Below are 18708 nucleotides of genomic sequence, written 5' to 3'. Positions count from 1 at the left end.
CCCCCCCCCCCCCCCCCCCCCCCCCCCCCCCCCCCCCCGGGGGGATGACGGGCCGGATGGAAGCTGGGGGGATGAAGGGTGGGATGGAAACCATCATCGCAGCCTTTACTTTGTGTCTCTCTTCTTTCTTTGGATCAGACTCTTGCCTGTTTCTCTCTGCCTAACTTTCTTCCTCCTCCTCTAAATGGCAAGACAGAAGACCGGTCACTGTCCTAAACCGCTGCCACTTGGGGTTCCAAGAAGAGCTCGTCCTCAGAGGACGAGCACCCCCAACCCCTCAAGAGAGCAGTTATGCATGAGAACAAGGGGGCACCCTGGAACAGGAGAGATCATCGTGCCGGAATCTGACTAGTCCCCTCAGGTGATGAGAGCAATCACAGACAAACAATTTATCAGACAATCTCACAGGACCAAAGCTCCGGCAACAGCAGACGCTTAATTACACATACATCTTGACCCTACTCCAAAGTTTCCTCTAGTCAATCCTAACAGTCAGTACACTGAAAATTAACTCGGGGGGAAGGTGGGGTCCACTGGCCCCCTTTATCTGGTCCTCTTCCCAGTGCCTTCTCTCTCTGCTTTTCAGTATTACTGTTCTCTTTAACTGACACACTGGAGTGGGTGGCCAAGTCCAGCCAGTTGGGGCTGCTGGAGTTGCAGTGGTTAAAGGAGAAGGGGAAGAGGTGGCTCAGCAGTTAGCGCTGGCTGACCTCTGAGGGGACTGGAGCTTGGTACACAGCACCCTTGCTGCTCAGCTCCCAACTGTACAGAATGCCGGCTCCTGTGGCATCTGTGGGTACCTGTGCTCACGTGCACACACCCACACACCGGCACATAAATAAAAATAGAACAGATCGCTTATTGTTGCTGTTGTCTTAGATGATGGGGAAGGGTAGACAGGAAACAGCTCTCTCCTTCCCAAGCATTATCTCAGACATACGAATAATAATGTGTTCCATTTCTTGGAGATGAATGCAAGGTCTGTGGTCAGAAATACCCTGGCAGATAAGGAATTAAAAGCTGTTTTAAGGAGGCAGATTTTAAAACACCACACAAGAGAATCTCCAGGCTGCTCATAACTAATTTTCAAAGGTTGGCCTCCATGGCTGGTGCTGGCCTCTCAGGAAATGATAGGCAGCGTGAGCCAATGATGAAGCAGAAGATGGGCCGATACCAGGGTGGGGGCGGGGCTTACAGTGGCGGCTTAGGACAGAGTGGAAGATGGACTGATACAGGATGGATGCGGGGTGGGGCTTACAGTGGCAGCTCATGACGAAGTGGAAGATAGACCGATGCGCGGTGGGGGGCTTACAGTGGCAGCTACAGCTAATGATGAGTCTAATTTAAATGAAGCAGAAGATGGGCCCATACTGGGGGGGGGGGGGCATACAGTGTCGGCTCAGAGCAGAACTGGCAACAGAAAGTGCAGTCAGCTGCTTTTCCTTCCTGTGTTAGACACATCTTGAGCGCCAAACTCCCCAGAGCCACTCCAGCTGACTCAGGAGGAATCAAATGATTCTAGGGTAAGCATCTCCTAATCTGCTGTCATACCCCAGACCCATGTCACCCCCCCAAGCCCCTGGAGGAGAGCAATTCTGTACCCCTCGAATAAAAACTATAAGGAACAAAGGCCCTACCATTAGATGCTCCCCCCCCACCATGGACCCATCCTGCCCCTCAGGGTTTATCTTTTATCAGTACTCTCTAATAACTTTCTCCTTCATCCTCTTTCCACCCCTCCCCCCAGCCAGCCTGCCCTGCTCCTTTCTTCTCTTTGACTCCTATAAATTATCCCAGGGTTCCATCCGGAGTCTATTTTAAATTTACGTCATTAATGAGACCTGTAAAGGTGACCCCGTGCCCCTCCCCACGCATCCTAGTGATGGAAGTAGCATTAGAATATGTGGACTAGCAGGCATGGCGGGGCAAACCTTCAATCTCAGCACATAGGAGGCAGAAGCAGGCAGATTTCTGTGAGTTTAAGGCCGGTCTGGTTTAAACTGGTCCACATAGTGAGCTCCAGGTCATAGAGGGTTATACAATGAGGTCTGTTCCTCACTCTGAGAAAGCAGATGGGGAACGGACAAATACAGCACCACCGCTAACTCACGTCACACGGAGATAGAAAGTGTAACACCGGAAAGAAGTTAAAATGACTCGTTCTAGGTGCAGGACTTCTGTCAGCTGCACCTTCGCCTCAAACCTGTGGGTTTCACTAGAAAGCTACTCAATTTGACAAGAGAGCTGGGTAAATTGGTTGGATACAAAGCAAACACTTAAAAATCAATGGTTTTCCTGTATATCAACAATAGCAATTACAAGGTGTAATAGAAAAAAAAGAAGCCGTTTACTACGTACAGGATGTGTCACACGGAGGGCAAGCCTTGCAGAAGGATACGGACAATCAGAGGCAATGAGAAGCTGCTCAGGTTGGACAAACGCTTTACAGGTGCATCTTTCTAATCAGGGTCCAGCAAGTGCTGCTTACAGCCGAAGCTTGTGCTTCTCATAGTGCAGATTCCTGCACTCATCCCAACTTAGGAAATGAGAAGAAAGGGAAGGAACATTTCTAAAAGTGTGTCTTGGGGCAGGTGTGACAGTGAATCCCTATAATCACTGCAGTGGGGTGGCTGAGACAGAAAATTCTGAGTTACAAGCCAGCCCTGGGCTACAAAGCAATGATTTGTCCAAACAAGAAAAAAAAAACCACAAAATCCTGAAGATAAACAAAAAACAAAAAACTAGAACATGTCTTAACACACAACACACCTACTGTGTAATGTTAGCACACCTACTGTGCGATGTTAGCACACTTAGGAGTTAAGCTACCACAGCCTTCCTCACTCAGGTGTCATAAAAGCCCACAAAGGGGGAGGGTTGTCCTTATACATGTTAAATATAAAAGATGCCGGAAACTTTGGCAAAAAAATAACATTGTCCTGCACAGAAACCAACAAATCAACAGAACAGAAAACATCCCTGAGACAAACTCTTCTCTTCAGCTGCAGAAGTAAAACGCTTTGTGCCCGTTACCCTGTCACGTTACCCTGTCACCAGGACGCTGCTGCACTTCTGCCCAACAAATTGAGAAGGTTTGGGTTGACTGTCGGAAGCCGCAGGGCAGAGAAGCAATCTCAGAGGGAGGATGCAAGCCAGAATAAGCAGAGGCTTCACAACTCCAAGTCAGGAGGCGTGCCCCTCAGGCGAGAGGCTGTGAGAGGTCTGTAAGGATTTTCAGTTCAGCCTAAGGGATGCAGGCACCGATCCGGACCTGGGCTGGTTCTCAAATGAGCTGCTTGTAACAGGCGCCAGAGGGCTGAGCAGTGGGGCTTTTATGTATTTAAAGTTTTCTTAAATGAAGAAGACTCCAAAGCCTACAGTAAAGGCTACAACAGAGTTTCTCAGTACAGCCGCTGCTGACATCATGTGCTGGCAAATTCCCTGTTGTGAAGGGCTGATCTGTGCACTGTAAGGACTTTAGCTGCACTCACAGATTACCTATTGGTCCTTATAGTATTCACACCCAGCTGTAACAACAGAAGTAACTACGGGTACTGCCGAGTGTCCTGGGCCAGGGGAGGAAAAAAAAAAGAAAAAAAGAAAAAAGTATCACCTGCTGCTGAACTGAAAACAGTTGTTTTAAAGGAAATCAGTGAGAAATTCGGCAGTTCGTGGGATAAATTGTCCAGATGATGGGATGTATAACCACCATGGGGATTGCCTGAGGAACTTTCCAGATTAGGCTAACTGGATGAGAAGACCCACCTGTAAGTGGGCGTCATGATTCCGTACAATGGAGTCCCAGACTAAATTAAAGGCAGAAGGGGGCTGCCTGTGAGCTCCCAGCTCCCTCTTGTTCTGACTGTGGATGCAAAGTGACCAGCCACCCCAAGCTCCTGCCACCGGCCTTCCCTGCCAAGATGGAGCACATCTGTGAACTGAAGCCAGATAAACTCCCTCCCTTAATCTGCTTCTTGTCAGGCATTTAGTGCGGCAAAGACATCAGGAGCTAATACAAGAGAACACTATAAAACTTGAAACTACAACCTGGCCAGGAAACTTGGAGACATGCTTAGTGAGGTGTTGGTTAGGGAAGTATTTTCTCTTTTTCTCTTTTTGAGATTTTTCTGTGTTTTTATGTGCATGCATGGTTTGCCTGCAGATATGTATGTGCATTGTGTGTTCGAGGTGCTCATGGAGGTCAGGAGGGTGCTGGAGCCCATGGAACTGGAGTTTCAGATGGTCACCAACCACCGTGGGTGCTGGGAACCAAAGCTGGGTCCTAGACAAAAGCAACAAGTGCTCTTAATCACTACGCTGTCTCTCCAGCCCCCCAGAAACTGTTGTCTTAGATTTGAAATACGAGAAGACATCACAAGTGGATACTGATGGTTTTGACCACATAGACAAAATTTTTGGAAACATTAAAAAGTAAATGGTAATCTGTGAGAATTATTGCAAGCAGTATGAGACAGAGTGACAGTGGTGTGTCAGTGTGACAAGGGCACAACCACCGGACCAGGGCAAGGGGCAAAGGGATGCCAACCAAGATTCATCAGAAAAAAAACATATCTGCAGTTGCATACAGGAATTTCTGCTGAACTCAGCAAAGTCTCCATTTTTTTTTCTGCCCTCTCTGCCCAAGAGATCATCTTAAAATAGATACTTAATGCAAGAAAGATTGTAGGTAAGTGGGGCAATCTATACCACTGATGACCAAGGACAGCCTTGGTCTACCCTTTGGAAAATAAGTAGCCAGTGGGATAAAAGGTGCGAGAAATCTGTCCTCCAACACAAATTTACAGTAGCGTTGAATCTTGCAACCACCAAGAAGATATGTCCGTATCATAATCTCTATTTACCATGAATGTGACTATTTGAAAGCAGGACCTTTGCAGAGGCAGGTGTTGACAATCTTGAAGTCATCATGGACTTACAGTGTGTGGCTGTCGTCCTTGTGAAGAGCGGGAAGGACACAGGCACACAGAGGACAGTCATAGACAGCAGTGACGGATCCACATGCCAGGGATTCCAGAAGCTGGCAGAGGCAAGACAGACAGTTTCCTGGAACCTTTAGAGGGAACATGAGCCCTTGAAGGTCCAGTGACTTAAATTTGAATTTTTGGCTTCCAGGGTTGTGAGAATAAGCACCCGCTGTTTTAAGCCACACTGTGTGTGGCAATCGAGGCCTCTGGAAACTAATACCAGAGATAGGAGGAAAAGTTTTTACATGTGTGAATGCACACTTGCCTTCGTTGTGACAGTAAACAATCAGGAAAAACTTGAAGCAGCAAAAAACCAACCAACCAGATAAACAAAATACAGCAGCAGCAGCAGCAGCAGCAGCAGCAGCAGCAGCAGCAGCAATAACAACTACAGGGATCAAGGGGTTGACAAGATGGCTTAGTGGGTAAACGTGTTTTCTGCTAAGTCTGATGACCTGAGTTCCACTCTGGTGGAAATAGATAGGTGACTTCTGCAAGCTGTCCACTTATTCTCTGACACGGTAAATAAGCAAAAATGTAATATATGCATTTTAAAAACTGTAAGGATTTAGTTATAAGGAAGCCATAGTATATTATGCAACCATTAAATTATATCTTGAAGAATAAACCATCTAAACATTCTCATAGTACATAGACAGAAAATTCAGGACATAAAAGAATATGTACAATGTGACCCCTAAAGGTAACTGCATGTAATATACGTGTTTACTGCTCGTCTGAACAACATGGGGAAATTGCAAATTGGATATAACACGGGATGTCAGCAAGACACTAAATATGCTTGCCTCTTTTCCAAAAGTTCAGAAGGCTAAGGCAGGAGGATTACCAGGGCTCAGAAGTTCAAAGCCAGCCTGGCAACATAACCAGATTCAGTCTCAAAACAGCCTTCTGACCTAAAAGAACTTACCATGAGAAATATATCGATATTAACGACATAAAGCATTCATGAGTCAAAGCTGAGGTTCATGGATGTGGAAAGACATTTAATAAAATAAAACATTTAATAAAAAATATCGAGGGAAGCTGGTGGCAGGTGTGCTCTGTGCTCTCCCTCCTCCCTTTCTACCTGCCAATATTATTCTTTGGTGTGAGAAGAGAGTTTTCACCATAAGCAAAACTAGAGTAAATTAATACTACTGTGTTTACTAACATTGTTTTAGAAAGAGATACAAATAAAGACATACAGAAATAATAGCAAAAACAAGGGGACCAGGGAACAAAATAAAATATTTCAGAAGTTAATGAGCATTCATATAAAGGGTTAGATAAAGCACAGAAATGTAAACATCTCAGAATCCTACAAATATATATATATACCTTGGCCAATCTGCATTAAGGATGGATGTGAGAAGACCCCACAGAATGTGGAACTCAGAAAAGTCAGTAAGAAAAGACCTCAGGGAGATGAGTTTGGAATTGATGCTATTTCTACCATCATCAACTGATTTTAAGACAAACCTACACAGGAAATCTCCAACTAAGCCACCTTTAAAATCTTTTTAAACCTACTTGATAATCTTGAAAGTCAGTTCTATTAGGAGATTCACGACTAAGCCCTCCAATGTCCCCACCTGTTATTTTAATTAGCATCACATCACCGAGGAAGCTTTCCTTCACACACTATGGTTACCATTGTTGAGTTTGCCCCTTACTCCGCCTTAGCTCAGCTCCACTAGGGAAAGGCAAACCTCTGTACAGCCGTTATAGTCATTCAAAAGAAATGACACTGAAGCTTTCTAATGTACACATTACACTGCACATGTATCATAGACTCTTTATCTAAAGTAGCTTGTGTGTGTGTGTGCATGACAGAGAGAGAGAGACAGAGGGAGAGGGAGGGGGAGGGGGAAGGGGAGGGGGAGGGGAGGGGGTGGAGGAGGGAGAGGGAGAGGGAATGTGTGTGTGCGCACGTGCATATCTATCAGGGTGTGCATGTGGAGATCAGAGAACAACTTTTGGGAGCTGGTTCTCTCAGGGTTTGGTGGCCTTTGGCCACTGAGCCACTTTTCCAGCCCATTAAACTATATTTTTTATGTTGACATAAAGATAAGTTATTTTCTTGTTGTCTGCTGTCTTTAACTGCCAAGTAAAAACTGTACATACCTACTTTCTCTCGATGTTTTAGTATGTGCACACTGAGGAGAGGCCAAATGAAGCTAATTAGCATACACAACACTTCACATACTACCGTTTCTTCTGAGAACACTTAAAACCCATCTTGTAGCAATGTTGACTATCTATTATATTGTTAGCACCTTGAATTTAGTCTTCCAGGAGACGGGGTGCCTTGAATTTTCGGTGTCTGACTTTAGGCTACTTATATCATCATGTGACATTTCAATGCATTTATTTTTGAAGACTAGATTAATGAACCTACTTCAAATATTTGCATGTGCGTGTAGTCACATAATTTACCCATGCTCACACACTAAGAGCTTAATAAGTGTGAGAGTCGACCTTCTAATTCTTTCTCTGTACAAAGTTTGCCTGCACAGCTAACCCTCATTTGGGGCAAACGCATATTACCATTAGCCCACTGTGGCCCCACAGCTGGGAACTGAGCTGTGCTTGTCTAGAGGAGGGCATGTTTCCTTCTCCCATGTGTCTACACAGCTCTGAAGATAATCTACGCCTGATTCGTTACCCACTCTGAGAGACTAGAACAGAGGAGGGAGAAAGGGCATTTAATGATACATGCTCAGTATACTCTGGCAGCAGAATTATATTTCCTTATGTGTTAAATTTAATAAAATCTTAGTATTTGAGAGATGTGTTAAATTATCACAGAAAGGTGAAATGACAGGGAAAGTCAGACTAAATCAGCAAAGAGCCTGCAATAAACCGCAAATCACTGTCTACAGTCACTGAATTCCCATGAAATACGTACAGTAGTTTGGCTATGGGTTGATAGTGAAGAAATGTGTATACACTGTGGGTAAAGTCTCAAGTATTGAAAAGTACAATATCTAGACATGTTTCCCATAACAGTAACAGTCTTTGTTCTATATTACTATTTAAAAAGCCATTTAAACAAATGACAACCTCTCTCTCTCTCTCTCTCTCTCTCTCTCTCTCTCTCTCTGTCTCTCTCTCTCTCTGTGTGTGTGTGTGAGAGAGAGAGAAAGAGAGAGAGAGAGAGAGAGAGAGAGAGAGAGAGAGAGAGAGAGAGAGAGAGAGGCCTGCATACACAAACAAGCATTACTCTTCTTCAAAGCTGAAATCATTTTCTTTAAAATACACTGCCGCTTACTCCCCATGCTTGCTCAGGACCACCTACCCAGGGATGTCACTGCCCACAGTGGGCTGGGTCTCCTGCATCAATCATTAATGAAGAAAATGCCCTACAGACTTGTCTATGGGCCAATCTTATGAAGTGATTTTCTCAGTTTAGAGTCCGTCTTCCCAAACGACTCAGAGTGGCTAGAATCTATGTCAAGCTGACAAGGGACCAATTGTGTTGGTTAGTTTTAGAGCAACTTTCTCTCTTGACTTTTTTTTTAATTTTAAACATGAATCTGTGTTTTTTTAAACCATTGAAGCAAGCTTTTTCCATTTATTTTTCTCTCATACATCCTGACTGAACTTTCCCCTCCCTCCACTCCCTCTAGTCCCCCTCCCGCTGCATACACCTCTCCTCTTCTCAGATTCACCCCTCTGTTTTTCTTTATCAGCCACATACGGCATTTAAAAGATGCAATAAGACTGGGTACCAATCCTCATATCAGGGCTGGGAAGTCCCCATGGGGGGCGGGGCCCCAAGAGTAGGTGAAGTAGGGACACTCCCTGTCCCACTGTGAGAAGTCTCACAGAAAACACCAAGCTGGCAACTATAACATATACGCAGAGGATCTAGCACAGATCCAGGCAGGCTCCATGGTGGCTGCTGCAGTTTCTTTGAGCTGCTATGAACCCTGGATTCTGTGGGGCTTGCTCCCCTGGTGTCCTCCACACCTTCAGCTCCCACAGTTCCCCACCCTAGCCCCCTCACCTTGCCCATGAGCAAATCAAATTGGTACTTGGACACTATGGGTAAGTGAGCCCTTGTTGCTAAGGCAACCGGATAGGAAAATGGCCTAGATCTAACACCATAGATTTGTCAAGAGTCTTCCTGAATAAGATAAGATAGGCTCCATTGGCTTTCCTGTGCCCATTTCTGGCCATTGGCCCAAGGCACACTCTGTGATGCCCTGAGGGAACACTACGGCACACAGGCTTGCTTCACTACCTGATGGAGCCTAACCAGCCAAACTTGATGGAATCACATGAGAGTTTTTAAAAAGTGTGGTGTCTTTAACCCCATACACACACAATTCCGATTTAACTGTTTGAGGGTGCAACTTGATTGTTAACTCCTCAGATGATTTTACCATGCAATCAGGCTAGGAACCTCTTGGGTTGCCTGCCCAGCCTCATGTGGGTGACGCTGTCCAAGGTAGTAACTCTTAATAATTTTTATCAGCTTACCTTCTGCCCATGCCTCTCTCTCTGGACCATTCGACGAAAGGATGCTGCACCACTACAAAGCTGGTAAAAGTTATATTAGTCATAATTAAAGATCTAGTCCACAACGAGCCTGGCAGTAGATATTAGTTTGGGGAGCCAAATACTCACTAAGCCAGCTATCCAACTCTTTGATGGTATATAAGCAGTTTAGGCAATGTAGGACCAGAAGAGTGGTTATGTCCAGTAAAACTTTATAGTATTTTGCTGGCCTTTACCATTAAATAGTCTAATTCCCTAAGATAAAACTAACTTAATATATTAACTCATTAACTTGCATAATATAACTTCTAAACTCGGAGAGACAATGATTTAACTGAGAGGAGAAGGGAAACATGCAATCGGGGAGTGAAGCTGAAGAGACTCTTAGAGGACAGCCTGGCCAGCAGTACGTCAAGAACTCGTGTAAAATAGCCAGGGTCTGAAAGCGTAAAGAAGCCACCTCCTTTTGTGGTGACTATACTCCAAGAAGTAAATCATGTGACATCCAAAGGCTTGGTCTAGCTTTTAGACACCCCGCTGGGAAACCATCATCACCTAGAACAATTCTCTTCAAATTTCCATGTGGAAAAAATTGATTTAAAAAATCCATGTTATTAAACAAAAAGAAAATAATAGCGAGAGAAAGAATTATTCAGAGGGAATGGGGCAAGAGTTCAGACTCTCTGCAACCGTGTAAAAGCCAGGCATGTAGATCGACAACTCCAGAGCTTGAAGAGCAGAGATGACAGGGCGCCTGCAGCCTGCTGGCTAGCTATACTAATCTAAAGGTGAGTGCCGGATTCGGTGAGTGACCCTGTCTCAAAAACGAAAATGAAGAACAACTGAAGAATACACCTCACATTGACCTATAGGCTTTACATGCTTGCATGCACACACACGCATGCATGCACACACATGCTTGCATGCACACACATGCTTGCATGCATACACAATCATACATCTCACATTCTCTTCTGAGCCAGGGGCCATACTTCAAATGCCACTATAGCTAATAAGAAGCCACATTTCTGGACTCTGTTTATGGCTTTGCAAGCAGACAGTGGCTTGGTTTAAGTGGCCTGATCTTTAAAAAAAAATTCACAACTTGCCCCTGTTGGATCATAATTGGGTCTGCTTTGCAATTTAGTTAATGGAGAAATTTTCTCTTTAGTTCTACAAGCCTAGATATACAATCAAAATTACGGGATGAAATGGCAACCCACTCCTCTCCATGTAAATCAATTTTTATGCTATATATAAGCTGAAATTAAAAGGGAGAAATACCAATCAAAATGTCACAGGGAAGATAATCGCCTTTTAGAAGACCAATTGCATTAGCCACTGGAGTTACAAGGATATAAATATGATCCTTGCAGCCACATGCTGCCATCGACAAGAATGGCAAAATGTTAGATTTCTGATATGGAGGGCATGTGGGAACGAAGTCATAAAAGTCTTTGTGTTTCTGTCTAAATCACTTGGCGAAACTGGGTCTAGACGTTTTGTGATACACTTCCTCTAGGAATTCTAAGAGAGCTGTCTCAGAGTCACATTTTAATAGACAAACTAAACTCACGTGAAACTAATACTTCCGCTTACATTGTTTTATAGTGAGGGCCCTACTTTACTTATTTATTTCATCTGTGTGTTTTGTCCACGTGTACCCCATGCTTGTGTCTGTTGTGTACAGAGGTCAGACTGGAGTTACAGATGGTTGTGAGCCACCATGTAGGTGCTGGGAATCAAACTCTGGCCCTCTGCAAGAACAGCTAGTGCTCTAAACTACAGAGTCATCTCTTCAGCCCAATATCACCACTTCTTAACTATTTTATTCACCTATTGTTGACAGAAGGAACACAATTTGAAGACTCCTATTGACAAGTACAGGCTTGACAGAGCCTGACACCCATTGTAGCTATAGAAAGCCAGTTTTAACTTATGTTTTAGAACTTCCAAGTAATGCCATTTAAAAACGTTTCTCTATCAGCTAACTCACTACAAAAATGAAAAAATAAAAACAGAAAAAATCTATTAAAATGCTCAATTTTGCCATGTGCCTTTAATTTCAGCATATAAAAAGAGGGTCTGGAATTCTGGGTTATCTCCCATATTGATATATAAAGAGTTCAAGGGAACGGGAAGAGGAGTGGATCTGGGGGAAAGGGAGGTGTTGGGGGGACCGGAAGGAGTGCCTGGAGGGAACTGCAGTCCAGATTAGTGTGAGAGGCAAATAATATAAACACACACACACACACACACACACACACACACACATGTATATATACATATCCACATACATGAACATGTACTCCTATATACACACATATTTCAAAGCCATCCTGACTACATGAGACTTTATGATAAACATAAAAAATGCTTTCTAAAAAAATATTAGATCGTGGAGATGGCTGTCTCCCACATGTTTAATAAAAGATAGGCTGCATTTCTAAGCTCTGGTTGGGGATATTTACATCGACAGTCAGTTGATTATCATGATCATCCATTAGGAATGCCTCAGTGTGAGACAATGCCATTTCAACAACAGGCTAATTTCCTCTACTGCCGGAGTTAAGCATGATTACTCCTTAGGCATTGTCTGCAGGGCTTTCCATGTTTTTTCAAAGAGAGTTCTTCAAGCCTCTTTCTATTCCATAGGCAAAGTTTATCACTGCCCACAGAGACAGACAACTCTGGAGCCTTAAACAAAGTCTGAATATTTTACAGATTTTTAGTATGTTACACGCAGCCTCTGGAGTTTTAACAGAAGGAAATGGAGCATGACAGGAAGCTTCAGCCTCTCCTCCCCAGCAAGGTCTCAGGACGCATGATCACTTGTGCTTAGCCTGGTCTTTAAGGAAAATTGGAATCTGCTTCTAGATTACAGTGTGGGGGCTGCGGGGGGGGCTTTCCAGTTTCAACTTTCAGACCTCCTAAGAGCTTGATGTTCACTATGTGCTTATTTTCATTTTTTTTCCAGCTGTGGTGCTGGGGGTAAAGGCAGGACCTCTCCAACACTGGGTAAGCCTCTGCCACTGGGCTAGCCTCCATTCACTGTATTAGTAACTATGAAGAGGCATTGCCAGGTCAGAAGTGATTTTGAAAAGAAAGAGGAGGTGACTGTATGCAGTGGGGGGCTTTGAGATGGACCTGTTAGAATACTTCTCGTTTGCTTGCTGCAGAAGTTAGGCGTGTAGGCAGGAAAGGAAACACTTCAGACAGAGATGTGATCTGCAGTCAGCCTTCAGGATGCTCAGGTTTTTAGGTACCAGGCCACCTCACAAAGGGCACTAACCTCAGTGAGCACTGGCTGGCGGTAGGGAGGCCTCTGCAGCCTACAACTGTGGTGACTTCCTTCTCACCATCAGGCTCTATCTTATGCAGAAAACCACTGCTGTTGGCTTACATCTGCACAAGGGCATTGGTGTGTCGTGTCTACGAGTGCCACAGGTCTGCAGATGCTCATCCATGTACACAACTATCAAACACGGGGCACAGGGTGACTGGACATGTGTCTCCAGAGTGATTGCCTTCTCTACCAAACGAGATAGATGTAGGTACTGTAGGGAATCAGAACTCCCTCCATCAAGGGAAGACCAGGACAACTCACATGGGGCACTTGATCTGGAGTCATTGTTAAGCGCTAGTTATTGCTAGAGACTACATATCTGTCCCATCAGTGTCTCTCAGAGGGGTACCGAGATGACCTTCCACAGGCAGGACTGCATCTGCACCAGGACACACACATGCACTTCAATGACTACAAGCAATGAACACAGGTGCATTGTGGTGCACAGATGAACTAGGCTGTGCAGTAAAGATTTAAACCCAGAGGTCCTGTTTCTCCAGTACTCAAACCACTTCTGCCGGCTTCCTGGTGGCCTGGTCATTATTATACATTGAGGAAACAAAAACTTTCATGGAGGATGGTGCACAGTTTTATGGTTCTGTTTCAGAAGGAAAAGAATGACCCTCATTTAGAAATTGATTTTAAGACACAAGACAAGCAGTTTGAAAAACACCATGATGTATAAAAACACTAACAATGTTTTTTTTTATTAAAGCTAAATAGACATGTTACTTTATTTCAGAAGGTACTGGAATTATGTGGAGCGTTCATTAAATTTATTTAAGCATCACTGTCAGCTTAAGGGATAGTCATGAGAAAGTAGCCCTTCTAGATTGTTAATACTTTCAAGGCACAAATACCCTCAGGTTATTTTAACCTAACTCTAACATATCTCAACAGACTCATAATTTCTAAACAACTGACTGAAGAGTAGTGACTTCCCAGAGAGTGGGAACCTCCAGGCTCCTCAGTTCTCCCCTACTGAGAGGCTCTTAGGTCTCTAGGCTGGTTGAGGGTCACTCATTAAAGAAAGGTGAGAGGCAGTATCTTGTGAAATCTAATTTAAAGCATGCTGTCTCCAGCATCAAAATAATGGTTTTAACCAAAGCAAGTTAGTTTTAAAAAATGGAAACTATCCAGTAGAAGCTTACTCAAAGCCCACTTCACTAACAAGGACAGTAGCGGTATTTTAAGTGAACGTGGTAAGCCTACAGGCGGTGTGGTGTGATGGAGGTGTCGAGGTGCCTAGACTGACGCTCCTGAGAAAGAAACGAGACATGAAGGGATAGAGAGCAAAGACTTCAGCCCTCAGCTGCCCCGAGAGCAGCTCATGTGCCGTTTGTCTCAGGGCTGACGGAGGGAGGAAGGGTACAGACAGGCGCAGCCATGATCCTTCCTCCTTTTCTCCAAATGTCTCCTCCTTGGCTTGAAACCTTACCGAGTGCAGAAGCCAACTTAGAATGAATGAATGATGAGCTACAGTGAGGGCCCACCAGAACACAGTTCCCAACAACTTGGACGGATGACTACATTTGTGAGTGGCAGAGACAGAGAGCTAAAAAGCCAACTGCTTTTAGAATAGGACAAGAACTCTAGCGTAGACACAAGTGCCTTTCTATAAAACATGATTCCTGAGCTAAATCTTAATTCCTGGTCATATAATGCAAATTTCCACTTCTTCCTAATTAAGGGATAATTGCCATCAGATGTATCTCTATCAGAAATGAGTGGTGGGAATTCAGAGATGCATTACCCAACATGGTAGCCACTATCTCTATGTGGCAATTTAAGTTAATTAAAGTTAAGTAAAATTAAAATCTGTTCTGCAATTGTACTGGCCACATTTCAACAGCCTCATATTAAGGTTTATGGTTATCATATGAGGCAGATTTATAGACTTCCCATCAGTGTCGAAAGTTATACTTGGTAGTACTGATCTACAAGAGGAGATGTATATGTATATATAATATGCTAAAAAGGAAACCTTATTTCTTACTTGCTGGAAGAGCTCCCTGCACTCCTTGCCTAACCTGCTAGAGCTGGCTTGATTCAGAACAACTTGGGGCTGGGTGTGTCAGTGAGTACTGAAGCTTCTTATCACCTCCCATCATCCACTGTCCTGTCTGAAATCCCTCTCAGTTAAGCATTTCCACTCTGGGCTGGCAGAGGCTCAGACTATAAAGTGCTTGGCATGTAAACATTAGGACTGAGCTTCGACCCTCTGTCCCCTGTATTAAATGCTGGGCATGGTGCTGGGTGCCTATAACCCCAGCCTTTGGTAGGGAAGGGAAGGGAGACCTCTTGAAACTCACTGGGTCGGCCAGCCTGACTGAATCAAGGAGTTTCAAGTTGGGTGAGGGGCCCTATCTCAAAAAATAAACCTGTAGAGAGATGAAGGAAAGATGTGCAGCGTTACCTCAGGCCTCCGCACATGCATGAATGTGCACACGTGTGTACACCACACTCAGACCCAATGTACTCCGCTGCATAGGAATGAGAGTCACCTAGGCCTGGGAAGGCCAACCTCGTTAAGGCTGAGTCCCAAGTCTGATACGACAGGTTCCTATAGGAAGAGGAAGACTGGCAGATAAAACAGTATCTTCTCGGTATCCTTTAGCTTAATTGGCTCCTGAAATGACCCTGAAGGGCCAGATTACAGTCATACAAGGGACTAAGACCTCTCTCGGGTCTCCAGATTGCCTGCTCATCGGACCATGAACCACAGAGGTGCTGACCACAGGGAAACCAAGATACAGGCAAAAGCAGCTCAACTGCAAGGTGACTGTGAGCAAGGTGACAGAAGACTGTAACAAAGGCCAGTAGACAGCTCTGCCATGTTCATGAAAAAAACGATGACCCTCTAAAGCGATCTACCTCCCTCGCAAAGCACTGGACAAGAAACATGGGTTAAGAAATTGCTGTCAAGATGTTAGAATGCAAATTTAAGTAAACCAAATAGACTTCATTCAGCTAACCTGCAGATTATGATAAACACGTGCTTTTTTTTCCAAACTGTGTATGTTTGACTAGTGTCATGACATCTGCCAGTTATTACTAGTGGTAACAAAACTTCCTTGCCCTTTTATTTACTATATCCAGTCTGCCAGCTTCCAACTTGGGAGGATTGCAAAACATTTAAGTAATTTGTTCAACAAGGGCAAACCATTAAAATTCCCGTTCTTATGCCAAGAAAATTAAATTCACACTTCTAGTTCATTAAGAGATGACAGTTGCCAGGCATGGTGGTGCATGCCTTTAATCCCAGTACTCAGAGGCAGAGGCAGGTGGATCTCTGTGCATTCCAGGCCAGCCTGGTCTATATAGTAAGTTCCAGGACAGCCAGAGCTGCATAATAGAGAGACCTTGTCTCGGGTGGGTCAGTAGGTAGGTGGAGAGGGAGGGATGGAGGAAGAAAGAAATGGAGGGAAGGAGGGGGGAAGGGAGGAGGGAGGGAGGGAGGGAGGGAGGGAGGGAGGGAGGGACAGAGAGAAGAGGGGAAGGGAGAGGAAAAGGAAGGGAGGGAGACAAACAGAGGGCGGAGAGAGCTGATGCACAGCTTTGGTGACTTTGGAAGCAGGGTTCTCTCCAGGACAAAAAGTTAGGTAGCTGATGTAAGTTGAGATTGTAAAATTATCCACTTTGCATCTATTCCGTGTATGCGCCTAAAGGTCTACCCTCAGCATGGGGAATTTTACGTGGGTCAGCTTACTAACTGCTACCACGAACTTCATCCATTCACATTCGCCTACCCTTTTTATTAACTGCAGCCCAGAATGGAGTTACAGTCCTGCATTATTAAAATCTGTCTTCGATTCAAGCAGAGAACTGAAGAAACAGAAACTAACATTGCCCTTTCGGCTGTGTTACTGTAATAGATCTAAGACGTGCTTTACTCCGCCTTGCCTTCTTATTTAAAGCATCAGTGCATTTCGGTTCCCTATCAGGACCATGTACGTAGGAGGTCAGCCTGGGATCGCCCAGGGGGTTGGCTGCCTTCCATTCACCTGGGCTCTGCTCTCACGTTGACAATCACCACCCTGTCTCAGCCCTGAAAGACCTGGTCGGAATAGCCGCGACCAAAAGACCAGCAAAGTGCTTAGTGAATACTAAAGTGCCATGGGAGTTAGGGGTGGACAGAGAGAGATTAATGGAGAGGGGGCAAAGGAACATGTATTTCAACTGGGAAACCCCTTATTCTCTCTTTGATTCATCTAAGGAGGGGGAAAACCACTCAGTGAAGGCTCTCTCCATAATCCAAGGATGTCGACTTTTGAAAATTATTATGACAGTGACGGTAGATAACCAGAGCGCCTCGTGCCCCGGGACCCATACCCTGTCTCCCCCACCCCCCAAAAAAACCCCTCCTCGTTCTTCCCAGGAACGCGCGCCCAGCAGGGTGGGCACGGGGCTGCGCGGAGGGCAGCGCAAGTTAGAGCCGGGGCCGGCAGACTGGGCTCCGCCGCTCCTCCCCGGACCCCACCCACAGCGGTGGGACACCTGTCACCGGGCGGGGCGGGGGCCGCAGGCGACACTGCGGCAGCGGGGATTGGGACGGGCGCGCCGCGGAGCCGCACCGCCCGCCTCGGGCTCGGGAGCATGCGCCCGGAAGCTGGGGAGGCACCGCCGCCTCCCCGGTGGGGTCCCCGCGGGGTCCGGAGCGGGGCGAGCCGGGCGAGGCGGGCATTCGGGGCCAGGGGTGGAGGAGGGCGCCGCGCCTACCTGCTCCGGGCGGCGGCGGCTCGCGGGCCGTGACCTGCGGCGGCGGCGGCAGCGGCGGCGGCGGCAGTCGCGGTGGGGAGGGCGCTTCCTTCAGGAAGGGGTGGGATCTGCCCGCCCGCCCCCTCCCGCCGCAGCGCAGCCGGTCCCCGACTTACTCCGGGGTCCCCGTCGCGGGGCCTCGGGTGGACGGCGGAGCCCGGAGATCCCGGCTTGTACCTCCCCCTGTCCCTGGGTCCCTCACAGTCACCCGGGGCTGCGGTTGCGGGCGGACGGTCCAATCGCCTCCTTCCGAAGCCAAGGTGGACGCGTTCGCCTGGCGCTCCTCACGCAACAAAAGGCAGGACGGGATCCGGGATCCTCCGCCTGCTGGTTATTTATTCCTGACCTGTTGTAACCTTCTTGCCGGCTTCCTTCTGTCCACACACCTAGGGCTTTGCACACAGCAGCTAAAATTCATTTTCAGGCCCTCTAGCCCAGCGTAGTTCTCCGCCACCCGCTGCCCTCCCGTGGTTTGCTTTCATCTTACAGAACAGACACTGGGCTAACTTCCCTGATAATGGACCGAGGACTTCAAGGCCGCTCTCCAAAGGCTAACTTGCTCACTTCCCACCCCCACCCCAGAGTCTGTGTGTGTTTGTCCTCATAACACACTATTCGGCATTTTAATAGGACCCCCACCCCAGACCCCAACTTTTGTCACTGCACTGACCCCTAAGCAGCATAGCCCAGTGCCGTTTTAATCTTAGATTCTTGATGAACTCACTTGACTGGCCTGCTGTGTCTGGCAGGGTCGCCTAGATCAATCCACCACACCCATCAATTTAAAACTGAAGCCTCCCAAAGCACAAGTTTCTAAGCTCCCTCCTCAATTCAACCTGTACAAAATCTCTGCCACTGGCTTCTAGAAAGCTCTGTTCTCCATGGCACTTGTAACTATCTACGCATGCGTTGATTTCCGGCCACTGTTTTGTTCTTACTAGACTGTTCGATTCTGGAGGTCTTATGACTTTCTGTTTAACATATATTAAGGAATGGGACTATTATTTTATCCAATTAAGTTAATTCAAAAGTTAATTCTGGTATAGAATCCCTCGGAAGCACATGATGAACGGTGAGGGACCTTTTTTGAAGAGAGTTAACTGTGGTTTTATTCAG

At 45.9% G+C, this 18708-nt stretch overlaps 1 protein-coding gene across 1 annotated transcript in view; it reads right to left on the bottom strand.

Annotated features, from left to right (window-relative positions):
* Nucleotides 1-17583, bottom strand: part of Tmem150c (transmembrane protein 150C) — a 72786-nt gene extending 55203 nt beyond the window's left edge. Inside the window, exon 1 of the mRNA XM_028773714.1 lies at nt 17554-17583. The gene's annotated coding sequence lies outside the window, so the exon portion shown is untranslated. The remainder of the gene's footprint in view (nt 1-17553) is intronic.
* Nucleotides 17584-18708: the final 1125 nt, after the last annotated feature.

The sequence above is a fragment of the Grammomys surdaster genome, unplaced genomic scaffold, assembly GCF_004785775.1.
Source record: "Grammomys surdaster isolate TR1022 unplaced genomic scaffold, NIH_TR_1.0 233, whole genome shotgun sequence".
NCBI lineage: Eukaryota > Metazoa > Chordata > Mammalia > Rodentia > Muridae > Grammomys > Grammomys surdaster.
Note: the sequence above shows the minus strand (reverse complement) of the source record. Positions and strands in the feature narration are given on the sequence as shown.